The sequence below is a fragment of the Lytechinus pictus genome, chromosome 4 (assembly GCF_037042905.1).
Source record: "Lytechinus pictus isolate F3 Inbred chromosome 4, Lp3.0, whole genome shotgun sequence".
Taxonomy (NCBI): Eukaryota; Metazoa; Echinodermata; class Echinoidea; order Temnopleuroida; family Toxopneustidae; genus Lytechinus; species Lytechinus pictus.
The window spans coordinates 32,354,722-32,371,811 of NC_087248.1; positions in this window are offsets into that span (position 1 = coordinate 32,354,722).

A 17,090-nucleotide genomic window follows, 5' to 3' on the forward strand; every position below is an offset into this window, starting at 1 on the left:
AGGCTAAATCAACCGTACAACATATCATTTGCATCTTCTTTTTGACTCTCAAGTGAAAGATATTCTTTCAATTTCCTCTTAAAATGCAAAAAGTTTCCTATTTCCTTTATATCATTGGGAAGGGAATTCCAATGTTTTATAGCATTGTAATAAAATGAGTTACCAATACTACCTACCCTTTCTGGTAAGCAAAAATTGAAATGGCTGTTTCTTGTATTATAGTTATGTATTTCGGTAACTAGATTAAAGTTTGATCCAATGTAATGATTCGATCTATTGTGATAGATTTTATGCACGTGGTGCAAAATAAGCTGTTTTGATCTTTTGTTGACTTCAAGAAAACCTGCTCCAGAGAGTTCGGTGTAGCCAACATGGGTTCTGGGACCAGAACAGCTAATGAATCTAATCATTTTATTCTGTATAATTTTCAACTTCTTTTTATCGAGTTCGCTTATGTCTCTATGAAGGGGAATCACCCACTGATCTTAGTGGAGAGATCAGTGGAATCACCTCGCCTCACCCGATCGAGCTCAATTCAAGTGCAAGTGCAGCGCCCGCTTTGCGCTTCCTTTTGATGGACATAATAAATGTAAGCTTCAGTTCAGCTCATCTCAGCGTTGGTTAAATGCTTTTTTTTTATCTAAAAGAATATGTCAAGTGAGGATCCAGTACCATGCACATGTCTGTACAGCAAAACGTTGAGATGGGAATAATGCAAGGGAGTGTTATAAGTCCTTTATTATTCAACTTTATGATTAATGATCTGCATAAAATACAAGACATATCTAGATTTCAGTTTTTGCAGACGATATTATGTTTATGGTTTTCCCACACGAACCCCTCTTTCATTATACAGAAACTGCAGACAGCAATTATTAATACAGGAATGGTGTAAAACATGGGGGATGCATATTTCCTCCTCCAAATAAGTAGCAGTTTTCTTTTGGTAGGAAAAAAAGATTTCAAATTTGACCTAAGAATCAATAATGAAAAAAATCCAATAAATAAAGAACACATGCAGGTTCTTAGGCAGTGGCGTACCTAGGATTTTCCACAGGGGGGGGGGGGCAAAATCGGCCGCCAAAAAATTTGACAAGCAAAAAAAAAAAAAAAAAAAAAAAAAAAAAGGTCTTCAATAAAAAAAAAAGGTTTTCGTACCAGAAAAAAATTTGACAAGCAAAAAAAAAAAAAAAAAAAAAAAAAAAAAAGGGTCTTCAACCTCGTCAGGGGGGGGGGGCAATAAAGGTCTTCAAGCTCGTCAGGGGGGCAAAAAAGGTCTTTTAAGCTCGTCAAGGGGGGCAGGTATATGTCTTTTGTATGGGTTGTGGCTCGTCAGGGGGGCAGAGTGCCCCCCCTGCCCCCCCCCCCCCCCGTAGGTACGCTAGTGTTCTTAGGAGTATGGTTTTGACTCGAAACTGACTTGGTCAAAACAATAAACGAAGTAGTAGTAAAATATAAAAAAGACTCAATCTTTTAAAATGTATAGCTGGCACCGATTGGGGCCAAAAATCTGACATCTTATTTTTGGTGGATAAATGAAGGTTTAATTAGATCAGTAATGGACTACGGCCTATGACGGAGCTTGTGGTAATCTGAAAATGAAATTTAGACTGTATTCAATATCAAGCCTTAAAAATTATCACGGGAGCAGCAGCATGCACACCAAACATCTCATGTTTAAGTGGAATGCAATTAAATTTCAATACAGGCGCGAAGAAGTAGGCCTATGCTTATAGATAAGTATAATTATTACCTAAAGGCGGCAAAAGAAACGCATCACACAAAAAGAATATTATTGCCATGTTGGCAGTACGAATTATACAGGAAAAACAGGAGAATGTCCGTTTGTCAAAAGGGAATTATACAGGAAAAACAGGAGAATGTCCGTTTGTCAAAAGGATAAGAAATCAAATAAATGATGATATTGAAAAACAGGTAGACTGTGCTACAAAAACACCTTTTCGGCACTACAAAACACCAAATGTTTCTACGATTATCAAAGAACATATTGATAAGAAATTCACATCACCGATAGAGTCTAAAACACATTATGCTAATCAGTGGCGTACCTAGGATTTTCTACAGGGGGGGCAAATTCGTCCGCCAAAAAATTTGACAAGCAAAAAAAAAAAAAGTCTTCAACCACAAATGGATTTCCTACCAAAAACAAAAATTTGACAAGCAAAAAAAAAAGTCTTCAAGTTCAAGACTTCAAGGGCAGGGATATGTCCCTTGCATTGGATTGTGACTCGTTAGGGGGCAGTCCGCCCCCCCCCCCCGTAGGTACGCTAGTGATGCTAATGAAATAATTACTAAGATATGGTCTCATGTCCTCAGAATCGAGATGCTTCTATTTAGGTTACAAGATGGAAGAACGGGTTCAGCTTTTTACATACCGAAGCTACAATAAGAAAGAAGTTCAGATATGCAAAGTAAATATTATGAGAGCTGAATGGCAGCGATTATCATGGATAGAGGAATATCCCCCAATAGCAGTAGTAATTTTATCTGACTCAAGTTCTGCATTAGAAGCCATAAAAATTTCCAGGAAAGTAGTATGATAGTTGAAACTATAAATTATGAAAAATGAATGATGATGTATGTACAGATTTGGAATAGAAGTGAATTTCGAATGGATACCAGCAAACTGTGGCCTAGCAGGCAATGAGGAATTCACAGTAAAAAAAAAACACGTTGTTTAAGCCTGTCACTCTAACAACAGGTTGTTTAAACTTTTTTGTAATTGATTAAACTTTTTAAACAACTTGTTTAAAAAGTTTAAACAGCTGTTAAAAAAGTTTAAACAGCAGTTGTTAGAGTGACAGGCTTAAACAACGTGCTTATGATTTTAAGCAGCGCTTTTACAGTGACGCTTTAGTAAAACAAGCGGCTTCAAAAAATAACATTGATGTTTACATTAACAAAAATAAACAAGCATACTTGAGTGAAAGAGTTCATGGGAAAACACGGAGAAAGGCAGGCACCTTTTTAACATACAACCAGAGGTGAAATATAAATGTATTATGAAAGGTTTTTGCAGGAAAGATGAACGAATCTTAAATCAATTCCGTCTTGCAATGGTAATTGCAGATTAAATCATTATAATTATAAAATTAATAAACACGATACAGGACTTTGTAATAATTGTCAAACTCATGAAACCATAGAGCATTTCATGTTATTATGTCCTTTATAATTATGCAAGACAAAGGGATCGACTTTATCGCAAATTGAAAGTTACGAACCCGAACCTAACGACGTTATTCGCCAAAGAAAAAAAATCCGGCCATTTTAGCCTTTATAAAAGGCAGCGGAAAATACAAAACAACTGTAGGGAATGAATAAAAATAATATGAATTGAATTGAATTTATTAGAACTTCACTGGCAATTGCCAGCATTTTGTTCATAACAAGAAGTACAAAATGATACAAGACAAATATACAATGCAAGGAATATAAGCAAATAAACAAAACCAAAATAGTATTTCGTCAAAAAGAAAAAAAAAGAAAAAAGAAACAACTTGTAAATTATATACAAATATACACAATAAACATAGGAATCATTCGGATAGATATTTTGACAATGGATATAGAGACTGATATCCAAGAAAAGATAAAGAAAACATAAAGAAAGTGAGAGAGGAAAGGGAAATAAAGAGGGAAGAAGTTCGAAAATGGAGAGAGCTGGAAAGAGAGGAAGAATGAGAAGAATGGCATTACATGTAAATTCATTGTGTAAAAATATTGCGAATATATTACTTCAAAGTGTTTACCGGTTGATATTTTTAGTACTTAGAAATCACCCCTAATAGCAATTATGTTTTGGATAAAAGAACAAAACAATTTAATCAAGGCTTCAGTTTCCAATTTCATGATGTAGATAAATTTTTCCTGGCACTCCATTTCAGTAAACCTAATATTGAAGGTAATTATCTTTTCAAAAAAAATCTTTACGCAAATCTTTATATTTGTTACATTTCATTATAATGTGGAACTCATCCCCGACAAAATTCAAATTACAATCTTTACAAAATCTCAGGTTAGGTGGTATCTTCTCCGATCTTTTGTACCTTCCTGTTTCTATTGGTAGATTATGAGCGCTCAGTCGGAGCTTGGTTATATTTTTTCTCAAATTGACATTGTGTATTGAATATAAATAATTTTCTTGTCTTATATTGAATTTGAATTGCCTAAAAGTTCTTAGTTTATTTCCTTCGTCCCTGTCGTTAAATAAATCCAATTCAAATTGTTCGTCAAATCTTCTTTCCAATGATGTTTTGCATATTGTAATAAATTCTTTTTGGGAAATTGGTATATTTTCTGGATCAAGTATGGGGGTGTCATTTTTCCGACAAATATCTAGTATGTTAAAAATATCCTGAATTGTGTATACCTAAGGCTGGTTACTTACTATTTAGTTGTTGTGTGAATTTTATATTCAGGCTTATTTATCAGGCTGATTTTGTAGTTGTTTGTCGCATTATAGACCTATGTATATTATGTTAATCGGGAGGAAAAAAGAGTAAAAAAGGACAAGCATTTATATATCTGGAGATTCTATTGGAAATTTCATGTAGATACCATTTTCTTTCTTCTTCTACTTTATATTTTTTACACGGGTTTTTAATAAACCGAAGATATGGAGTAAGGAGCACTTATAAATGCTTTCAAAAGACACATTATTTAAACCAATTAAATAACACCCACATCCATGAAAGGAAAACACAAGCACGAGTAATAATCTAACAAACGATGTTTATTAAACAAAATACTCAAAAGATTTTAATACTCCACAACGCCTTTCCTCAGTGAATCTACTCAGTGCAATTAATTTAGCAAAATCGAATGACGAGAGCGGACACAGGGGAGGGTGGAATCCCTCTCGCTTAGCCTGGCGAAAATCATCGGATATCGATGGATAGCGCCACCTCCACACTAAACTCAACCAACCAACAATCTCAGTCTCTGGCGCGCGCCCGCCCGGCGCCTGCTAAACTTTATAGCCAAGCCGAAGGGTTCCAGTATTTTCATGATTTTGCATTGCAACAACAGGCCTGCTCAACAATTAAGGGGAACGGTACAGACCTAGCAGCACATAAAAACTCCCTCATCAAATATTAAAATTAAATGCAGTTTCACTCGACAGCTTCAAAAATCACATGCAAAAACCACTCTGAAAATACAGTACCGCGGTAGGCCTATACCTTTCACTCCTCAGCTCATTCATACTATAGCTCATAAAGTTTGTTTTCATCTTCGAGATAGGCTTCATGCAGAGAGCCCTTTGAAGATTGCAGAAGAAGACCAATTGCGGAAGAAAGACTGATTAATGGTGATACGGTAAGAACTCCTACTGACTTTTATGCTTTATATATAGCTCTAATCAGATTCAATTCAATTTTCCTAGGGATTCATCATGTGATGGGGAATTTATCCAGGACTTCGGGCTCAGTTTTTATTTTTGTCTTGTATTGCCTTTCTGTTGATGCCCACAATCACGGTGTTGATTATTATATGCCAAAGTTGACTTGACCTAGTGTGATATAGATTTACTGTGTGGTTGAAATTTTCTTACTGCAAGATAAAATATACATTTTTGAGTAATTAATGGAATCATCATAATCGGCAGCATAATAGAATTAGCAAAGACCTAATGAGCTAATTAGCATCTAGATCTATAAGTGTTATAACAGACCTATTTGTGAATGAATATCTAGAGACCCCCGATAAAACTTACATAGATGATAGATCTGATACAAGATATCTATGACGAAAATTTCATTTATGACACTAGATTTCCCGTTTAACCAATGTAAACGTCGTAATTAGCATATAGTAATATGCATAATGATCTAAACATACAGTGCGTCTAAAAAAACATAGACACTCTTGAAATGGCTGCCAAACAAAACATATATGACTTGGGGGGGGGGGTTTAAATATAGAAAGCCAATATAAAGTCAACTTTCGAATGATACCAAAAAGTTTGAAAACTATTCATGCTTGAGTGAGCACTGCCCACTTTTTAGATAAAGGATACGAAAATTAGGCTGGGCATGAATTAGCCTATCAATTTCTGTCAGTTTTTGAGAGGCAAGTCCTGCTGAATTTGCAAATTTGATGGTGTTGTGATATATTAATGATCACTCAATTGTTTTAGCAAATTTCACGAGTTATTAAATTGAAATTTGATGCATGAGTGAACATGAAATGCAATGCATTTTAACTTTTTACGTGGATCTCTGCAGTGTGTTCATGGGAGTCAGGAGAAAAGGGGTGAGATAATGACTTTAGTATTTGAAGTAGGTTGATGGGATAAAGGTCAACAGAATATCCCACCGTCTCCCCTCCTGAGTGACTGCATGACAGGAATAAGCCTTCCATTTTTTGAGAGGTGAGTCCTTTGAAACTTGCACAGTGAATGGTGCTAATTAATGATCAGTCGAGATCAGTTTTGGTTTCTTGAGAAAATTTAATGAGTTACTAAATTGAAATTTAATGCATGAGTGAACAGGAATTGTATTTTTATTGTAACACAATAGCTCCATTCTTACGCAACCTCCACACAACTTCTTCATGAATGCAACTTATAGCCTTCAATGAATTGCGGCCCTTCCAACTGTGCCGTTGATCTCCGACCTTAGAAAACAGGGAGAGAGAGATTAGGCCTATGTTTTTTGGTTTACATGAAGTTAATTATAACTATTGATGAAATTTCACTTTCCCCGTTCGTTTTAAACATGGACAAAATAATGTCCCGTACGTCTCATGGGGGACATCCCGATAGACCGCGGGTCCGATAGTCCGCGGGTCCGATAGACCGCGGGTCCGATAGTCCGCAGTGCGTGTAAAATTATGATCAGATATATCAAATGTCATCGAGAGGTCCAAAGATCAAATGATACGAGACCATGGGGTTCTATCAGGTGCGGATCCATGGGGGGGGGGGGCCGAGGGGGAACTGCCTCACCCCCACCCCCAGCTCAAAAAAAGAGGGAGGAAGATGGGAAAAGAAGAGAATAGAAAAGAGAGTAAGAGGGAGAAAGGAAGAGAAGAAAAAAAAGAGAAGAAAAAGGGGGAAAGGAAAGACATAGAAAAAGGGAGAAGAAAAGGGGGAAAGAGAAGAGAAAAAAGAGAGGAGGGAAAATGAAGAGAAGAAAAGAAAGGAGAAAGGAAAAGGAGGAAAAAGAAGAAGAAAAAAAGAAGGAAGAGGAGAATATTTAAATAGAGAGGAAGATGGGAAGAAAGATAAGAACAAAAGAGAGAGAGAGAGAGGAAGAGGGGAAAAGAAGAGAAGAAAAAGAGAGAGGGGGAAGGAGAGGGAGAGAAGAAAAAAAGATAAAAAGGGGGAAAGGAAAGAAAAAGAAAATGGGGGAAAGAGAAAAAAGAGGAAGAGGGAAAAGAAATGAGAAAGAAAAGGGGAAGGAAGATAATAATATTTAAAATGAGAGGAAGATGGGAAGAAAGATAAGAAAAGAGAGAGAGAGGGGAATAGGGGAAAAGAGAAGAAAAAAGAGAGAGTAAGGGGGAAGGAAGAGAAGGAAAAAGAGAAAAGAGAGAGGAAAAGAGAGAAAGAAAAGACGGAAAAAATAGAAGAAAAGTGGGAAAGAAAAGATGGGGGAAAGAGAAGAAAAGGGAGAAAGGAAGACAAGAAAAAAGAGAAGAAAAGGGGAAAATAAAGAGAAGAAAAAGAGAGAGAGAGGAGGAAGGAAAAGAAGAGAAGAAGAAAAGGGGAGAGGAAGAGGGAGAAAGAAAGAGAGAAAGAAAGAGAAAGGAAGGAAGGGGAATGAGGATAAGAGAAAGAAAAAAAAAGAAAGAAAAGGAAAAGGGAAACGAAAGAGAGAGATGTTGACCCGGACGTCGATTTGATAGTCGAACTAGGCGGCGCCAAAATGACATTCGAACTATGGGGCGCCGAACTGATGTTTGAACGGGGAGGGGGGCGCCAAATTGATGTTCGAACTATAGGGGAGCGCCAATTTGAATTTTGACCATAATGCGACAAATACATGTTTCAGAGGGGGGGGGGGGCAAAGTATTATTTCACATGGGGGCGCCAAGTTTATGTTCAACCGAGGGCGCCAAATTGACCTTGAACTTAGGGGGCTTCATGCAAATTCTTTTTTGACCGGGGGCGCAACATTGCTCGAATTGCCTGTTTATAGTGAAATATATGTCCTGCCCAAAAAGCTTAAATTAATGCGGGTGAATTAAAATATCCCGTTTTTACGATAATAGACAAAAACAATGTTTTCGAGTTTTAAGTTTGTTTAGCGAGATAGATATCCTGTTCTGGGTCACAAAAAGGGTTATTATCAAATTCAGCTCGCGCTACGCGCTCGCAATATTTCATCAATGAGGTATCCATCCGCTGCATCAATCCTACATGTAAGTGTTAGTGTTTTTCAAGTCAACATACATAGGCCGCTCCAAGGGGCAAAGATTTTGCCCTCCCCCCCCCCCCTCATGGTGGCGCAAAAAAGGGGTAAGAAACAGAAAAAAGAAGAGAAAAAAGGACAAGCAATTAGAATAGGAATTATACCTTAGTCCTTCTTAAGTCAGTATATAGAAAAAATTGAGCTCGCGCTTCGCGCTGGCATCAATAAATTGTTTAGTTATATACGCATCCCGACCTCACGGTTTTTTTATGCGAACGAGAAGCACAAGCTGAAAATATTTGATATTCTAACCTGACAACTTTTCATTTCATCATTATAAAAGTTTTCAGCTAGCTCTTCGGGCTCGCATTCATTTCTTAATAGATATGCATCGTGTTCTTTATTACACCTACTAACATAGGCGAATCCAGGGGGCCCGGGGGCCCCTCCCCCTATTGACGGAGCAAATAAATTGGGGAAAACGGGGAAAGAAAGAAAAAAAGAAGACGAAACATAAAAGGAGGAAGACGAGTGAATAAAATAAGGTCAGGGAGAAGACTTGGAAAATATTTTTTGAAAATATTTAATGTCACTATATTAAAATTTCGCTCGCGCATCACGCTCGCATTGCCTGTTCGATGAAATACATATCTCGGTTAATATAGGCTGATATATAATTCAAAATATCAAGTCAATATACAAAACATAATCCAGCTCGGACATCGATCTTTCATTTTTTTTTTATTTGCCAATTTATTTTTTTAAGTTCTCTGGAAAATGTCCGTTTTATGCTGTAAATCAACATTTGCAACATTTTGTGCGCTCGCATTATTTTCTATGTAGGCCTACCTATTGCCTTTTTGTATTTCATATAAGATTATCTAAATATTCCTTTTCAGGTGTCTCGATTCTAAACAAAAATGAAGGCCTATGCTAACGCTGTGCTCTCGCATTTGGTGAGTTATGTACACCTATATATTAATTCTATAACAAACTACTTAAATTCCCCCCATTTAAAAATTTCGGATCGCGATTTGCGCTCGCGTTATTTGCTAAAAATATATCAACCAATGAATCCTATTCATGATTATAAAAATACTTAAAATTTTCAGTTTTCAGGCCTCATATACAGTCAACAAATTTCACACACTCATTAGGCTTATTAAATTAATAAATATGAAATAAAATTGTTATGAATTCATAATAACTAAATTGTCCCTTTTTCATAAATAAATATCGACACGTTTTAGGAAAAGAAATAGAAGATAGTCATCATTCTTATATGATGACAAAATATCCTTAGGCCTAAAATGTCTCGATCCTAGCTTAAAATAATAATACAATATCAGCTCACGCTTCGCGCTCGCATCATTTATTTAGTGCTATCCACATCGACGTCACAATTTCCCTATATACACAGTGCTGTAAATAGTGCTTAAATTGACTCATTTCATATCGGAATTTCAAATATTATTTTCAACTCGCGCTCTGCGCTCGCATTATTGATTTTCATTATGAAAAATGAAATGTATTCAGAAGCAGATTCTGTCTAACTCTAAAACACGCGCACGCATGTTTGTTTAAATACGCAGCTTGATCTTATTCAAAACGTACTAAAATTATCCAGTTTCAGATCAGAATATCAAAAAATTTCTGCTCGCGCTTTGCGCTCGCTTTATGAAGACACCAAAAATTACCCATCCTTTTTCATGATTGACAAAACATGACTCGAGTGTCCGTTGGGGGTTTGAAATCTCTTCTTTTTAGGTTGGAATATCAAAAATGTTCAGCTCGCGCTTCGCGCTCACATTATTTAATCGTTAAAATATGTATCGTCTTAATGGCTAACTGCAAAACGTCCTTAACAGGTCCCTTTTCGACTAGGCCAGAATGCATATTTAAAGGTCAAGTCCACCCCCAAAAAATGTTGATTTGAATAAATAGAGAAAAATCAAACATGAATAACGCTGAAACATCAAAATCAGATGTAAAATAGGTTATGACATTTTAAAGTTTCGCTTATTTTTCAAAAAAAAAAAACAGTTCTATGCTCGACTCAGTGTTATGCAAATGAGAGAGTCGATGATGTCACTCACTCACTATTTCTTTTGTTTTTTATTGTTTGAATAATACAATATTTCAATTTCTATGAATTCGACAATTAGGACCCCCTTGCTTGAACCACAAAATGTTAAAATAATTGAATTACATGTGTTCAGGGAGGAATGAAACTTTGTTTCACATGACAATGACGAGAAAATCAAAACATTTCATATTTCACATAACAAAATACAAAGAAATAGTGAGTGGGTGATGTCATCGGTCCCCTCATTTGCATACCGACCAGGATGTGCATATAAATGTTTTGAAAAATGAAGCAAAAATTTAAAATGTTATAACTTTCTTATTTTACATGCGATTTTGATGAAATTTTCAGTGTTATGTTTGTTTAATTGTTCACTTTCTATTCAAAGCAACTTTTTGTTGGGGTGGACTTGTCCTTTAACACTTCTGATCGCGCTTCGCGCTCGTGGTAATTATCTAGTTACATAACGCGTTCTGTTCAGGTTCACAAACATTGCCCAGAATTTTCAATTTTCAGGACAAAATACATGAAATTTCATTTTTTTTTAGCTTGCATAGGGCTTATGAGATTATTACACATTTGTGTTGTTTATAAAGTAAAGCTAGGAAATGACTGTTAGGACATGGGCGTTTTGCCCCCCCCCCCCCCAAAAAAAATAAATAAATAAAATAAAATAAATAAATAAATAAAAGAAAAAAGAATCACGACCAAGAAAAAAAGAGAGAAAAGTAAAGGGATTAGGATGAAATATATTATTTTCCAAATATTATGTCAAAATCTATCACAACCTTGTATTTTTGTAATAAAAATGTCAGCATATTTGCTTGCTTGCTTCGCTCACTGGAAACTTCTTATTAATTTTATGCGATACGCCATATCGAGCCCCCTCAAAATTGTTTGCTCATTACGCCACTGGAACAACCCCTTCAAAGAAACCAAACAAACAAAATCAACATTGAGCGGCCGATCGGGGAAAATATGGGTGAAAAAATTCGCCCCCTCCTTATTTGCGGAAGCTGGGTCCGCCCCCGGAATTAGGCTTTCATGATAAAATACATGAAAAAAAAAAAAAAAATCAGATCGCGCTTCGCGTTCTCATTATTTATTTAGGCCTTGTGAAATACCTCAATGTGTTATCTTGGTGCCCTCTACAAAAGTCCAACAAGACCCCCCACCCCCCGTGTACCCATGCTGAATAAATACGCCACTAATGAGGAGAATGAGTCGATTGCTTCGAGATTACATTATTCCCAAGAAGCTATCATTAATATTATTGAAGGCTATTCTAAAACAACTAGTAAAGAAACTACAGCTCCGTTTCACACACAATATTCTAGTAGGGCCTACTCTGGTGAGAAGTTAAACCAAATTGAAACCCCCCAAAATCGCTCGCGCTTCGCGCTCCCATTGATATTTCATTATTATATTCATGGATTTTTTTAAAGAACACATTAAAAGGGTGGTCTTTAATTGCCTTTTTTTAATGTGATTATAAGATAATTCAAAATCCATTTAAGGCACTTAAGTTTGCCTGGCTGGGAGGGAGTGGGCGCAATTTTTCGAAAAGTACACATGGGCGCCAAGAATCAGGTCAAATTTGCCTTGGGCCCCCCTTCTCACGAAATCCTGGATCCGCGCCTGGGTTCTATAAAAACTACCAAATTAGGGCAATCATCCCCTGACAACTACTTCAAGGAAAATATGATCCCCATATTTTTACCGCCGGGGACTGTTACCCCCAGAAATTTACCCTCGAGACAATTACCCCGGATAATCACCCTTAGTACGGAGCCTTTAAAATGCCATCGACGTGACGACATAGCGTGATACTTTATCTTGCCATGTATAATTAATGAGCTTATTATTTCGACATGGCGATATATTCTATCTTGTCAAGTCAATATGTCGACATGGCGAGATCTGAAGTGTACAAGTCCCGCCCAGAATCCCGATATATCGCCATGTTGACATATAACTTGTTACAAGTCGACTTGGCAAGATAAAATATCTCTTCATGTTGACGTATAACTTTTTATATGTGGACTTGGCAGGATAACGTATCTCGCCATGCGGACATAATAAGCTTATTTAGTCGACATGGCAAGATAAAGTATCTCGCCATGTCGTCAAGTCAATGTCATTTGAAAGGCTCCGTACTAGGGGTAATTGGCGTCTAGAGGGTAAATTTCCGGGGGGGGGGGGGTAACAGTCCCCGAAGATAAAAATATGGGGATAATATTTTCCTTGAAGTAGTTGTCAGGGGGCGATTGTCCTTTCGGTCATCGTTATAGAACCCCATGGACTCGTATCATTGACCGTTTGACCTCTCGATGACATTAGATCTCACTATATCCTGATAATAATTTTACACACACCGCGGACTATCGGACCCGCGGTCTATCGGACCCGGGGTCTATCGGACCCGCGGACTATCGGACCCGCGGTCTATCGGACCCGCGGTCTATTAGGCTGTAACCGTCTCATGTCCCGCCGGCGCCGCCGTATACGTCACAGCGCGGATGTTTATATTTTGAGCTATTACATAATAACAATGAGTGCTATCACTTCATTCATGGCAGAATGAAACTTGAAACAAGATGAAAATATGATGAGAGATTTCCAGCTTATTCTAATTCACAGAGTTTTAAAGGCAACCTTTTTTTTTTTATCAGCTTTTGTCTGGTCCCGCATGTCACAGCGCATATGATTAACATATTACATCGTTAATGGACTCGTAGATCACTAGTTTTTTTTCCTGAATAAAGAGGGCACAACTGGCCTTCCAAATTCCATAAAGGATTCTCTGTTGTGCATTTATTTTTTATGTTACAACTTTAAAGTCTTTAAATGTCCCATACGTCACTAGCTTGGACCTGCCCTGTATTATCCATGCTTCGGAATTTCTGGATATGCATTCACAAATGGGTATATTATATTGCACTTGCTAATGTGCTCATTATACTTATTTTGCTGATTATGATGATTGCATTACTAAAAAAAAAAAAACTGGGGTCCTGAATGAATTCCTCATCACAGGAACCCCTAGAAAAAAATGGTATACAAAACATAGCAAAAAAGCATGAGTGCGATGGTGCGAGATTTCACATGAGGCGTTAGCCGAGTTGAATAGAGCGTCTCTTTCTTTCAATGCAAAATCTCACACCATTGCACGAATAAGAATATTCGCTATTTTTTGTTGTACAATTGAAGCCTCGGATTTTAGCGAAAAAATGAAGAAAAAAAAATTTCCCTGCAGTAATCTATGGAAAGGCGCAAAAATATTGGAAGCGAAAAGTAAAATCCCACAAGCGCATAATGACCCTGGGCAGTATTGCGTATTTAGCCAGCAGGCTTTTATGCAGATTTCACCTTCCATTTTTTACTGAGCGCACTGAATTGAATCGTATTGTTATACGTCACCTAAAGCCGTGCAACGGTACATTTTGGATGGCACGTCGTGTGCTACGGTACGAAAGTTTGACATTCAGGGGCCCGTTTCTCAACACATGGACAAGTTAGTCATATCTTTATCCACCAACCACGAATCTTACTAAACCTGTTTCTCGAAAGGCTTCCTAACTAGAATACCTAGATATCGATACTATCGGTAAAAAGAGCAGACGAGACGTAGCCTTAGTCACAAAATAGCATAATTTTCATCAATTTTAATAAACTACGAAAGTAAACCATAACGGTTTTCTTTGTAAAATGATGATAATTATACGGACTTTTACGATTCCAAACGTCATCAAAATATAGTTTAACGAAACATTTTAATCATTGATACCAAAAGATACGACATTGGACAAATTATATGCATAAATTAGAGATAGAATTCATCCAACTGTTAATAGGGGTCTGAAAACAACAAATAGTACGAGTTCAGTTATGGATGGCCTGACGTGGTAGAATCTTTATCGATTAAATCATTTTACTATTTCAAAATGAATGGCGTTTACTAACAGTTTTTATAGTTTCTTTGTATTACAATTATCATTGAATGTGTTGGGGCCGAAGTCGGCCGCAACCATTCACTCATCAAGGGCGACAAGAGGACAGATGAGAGCGAAGGGACAGGCAGATGTGTTGTGTAGTGTTTATTAATCATAAACAGAAGAAAAAACGGAAAAACGGGAAAACCCCCTAGTATAATAAGGTCCCAGGAATATATGTCTCCATGGTCAGCAGCCATGAACACTCAACAGCCTCTATATCAGCGGCTGGTAAATAACAACTGCAAACCTATAGTCAAAAGCTAATGTGCAGCTTCTAAAAGGGTCAACAAGCCGCGACGACTTCGTTTTGAGTTGTGCGCGGGATAATGTCACTGCCCAGCTACCGGGCCTTGCCTAATATATCTCCGCATTTAGATATTAATGACGTCACACTCTAATGCATCAAAATATTGGTATGCTAGTGAATATTAATTTAAATCGACATTAATGTGTAATATATATATGCATATTTATATTCATGCATCTATGTCCAACAATTGTATTATAATACATGTTTTTAAAAATAATAAAGGGGAGGACTATTTTTCCTCGGCGGGATGACACTAGACCCACGTGACCCAAAAGTGATTAGGTTTCGCGGTCTGTGATAAAATTTTACCACACCCGAATTGGTCGTAGGGTGGTCAAAAATAGATAAATCAAACAAAAAAAAATAAGAAATTAGTTTGGTCACTACAAATGCATTAACCCACTTGTTTTGTGATGTAATTTCAACCTCTATGATTGAGAACGTAAGATTATAATTTTAAAATTTCTAGGCACTTTCGCATGTCATAGTCTACCCACGTGATGCCACACGTCATTAAGAAAGAAGTTATGACAGGTTCGGAGGTGTCATAAATATTTAGTGAGGTTGTTGTACCCGATCTTGGTAAAGAGGGCTTCGTGAAACGGTTAGCGGACAAGTAGCTCACTATCTCCGATTTAGTCAAGAAGTTAGACTTATGACGGTGTTGAGAAACGGGCCCCAGTCTTCCATTTGCTCGCGTACAACAAGCTAAGTAGGCGTTGTACAATATTATTTACCGGGGGGGGGGGGGCAGTCAAATATATTGCTGTACACACGCGTGACCAAAAAAAAAACGCGTTTAAAGGGGTGTTTTTTTCAGTTTTGGACGCGGTCCGCGCGTGGACTCGTTAAGGGTAGGTTTAAAAAACACCGATTTTCAAGAAAAAAAGGGTGGTTTTAAAAGACTGGTCAATGGTCAATCGCGGGTCAAACGTATTTAGGGTATGATTTTTCCCAAGCTTTTTCACCGAGGTCATATTTTGGCGACAAATTGTTTAGGGGCCAAAATGTGTAAATAAAGCCCGCGAAAAACTTGTTTAGGGGGTGTTTGGAAATTCCTTGGTCACGCGTGTGTACAGCAAAATATTTGACTGCCCCCCGGGATTGTTTATGTTTTCAATCTTTCTGGTTTAAGATTTAGCATTTACATATTTTAGATATGTACTTGTTTTTTGTGTAGTTGTAGCCACCTAGTGACCTAGTTGAGGGGACCAACAAAGCACTGCTTTTTTGTAGTAGGCCTACCTGTTTAAAAATAAAAGCATAGACAGGAATAACCATCTTCTCTGGGGATTTAATTTTTTTAACAATTAAAAAACCATTAAAAATATATATTATTCTGATTAAAGTAAATGAATCAAAGCAAAATACGGATCATTTTAAAAAGTGATTTGGATACTCACATTATTGTGTTAGGTTTGTGTAGAAAAATAACATCATAAATGATGTGAATTTTTCCCCCTAGATTCTGTTGAGTCCAGAGGCGTCGATCCTGGGTGGCAGGGGGGCGATCGTCCCACCAATGAAAATATGGAGGGAGCAAACATATCGTTTTGCCCCCCCCCCCCCCAATAATTCCGGATGTGCAATAATTAAATAAGATTGTAATGTTACACAGAATCAGCAAGCGAGATTGAGATACACAACTCGTTCTTTATTTAAAATCGTGCTCAAAATGTCCGCTTTTCAGAATAGAATATAAAAATTTTCAGCTCGCGCTTCGCGCTCGCGTCATTTCTTTAGCAAAAAATCCATACTTTTCATGATTAGATAGGTGAATAGTGTTCCGTTTTCAGTTGTAAACCTCGAAAGAACTCCCGCTTCGATTTGCAATAATCGTTTATTGGATATATATCTTGTTTTCTTTTTTAAATACGTCCTTCAAACTGAATTTCGAAATATCAAAATTTTCTCTACGGTTGTTTCATTCTCCTTGTATTTTGCTTATATATATATATATAGCTGTTCTACATGTATAACTTCACAAATTTTGTATACTCTCTCCCATACGTGTTCTGTATAAAAGCAATACCTTTGATCCAGCTGAGGCATGGCGGCTTGTCATTGTTCAAAACCCACCTTCACCCGACAAAGGAAATTATAATTGGTATAGTGTCGAAAATCTGTCTATCTGACGGTCAATCGGATCGGGGTCGCCCTATATAGCCACTAACCCGTCTCTGTGGTCTAGTGGTTAAGGCACCGGCGTTCAAAGCTGGGGGCCCGGGTTCGATTCCCGGCAGACGTATTTTCGGCATCACCAATTTTTCCAAAAGGGTAGATAGCTCTGGGGAACCTTGATTTAAGCTACGCCTACCATT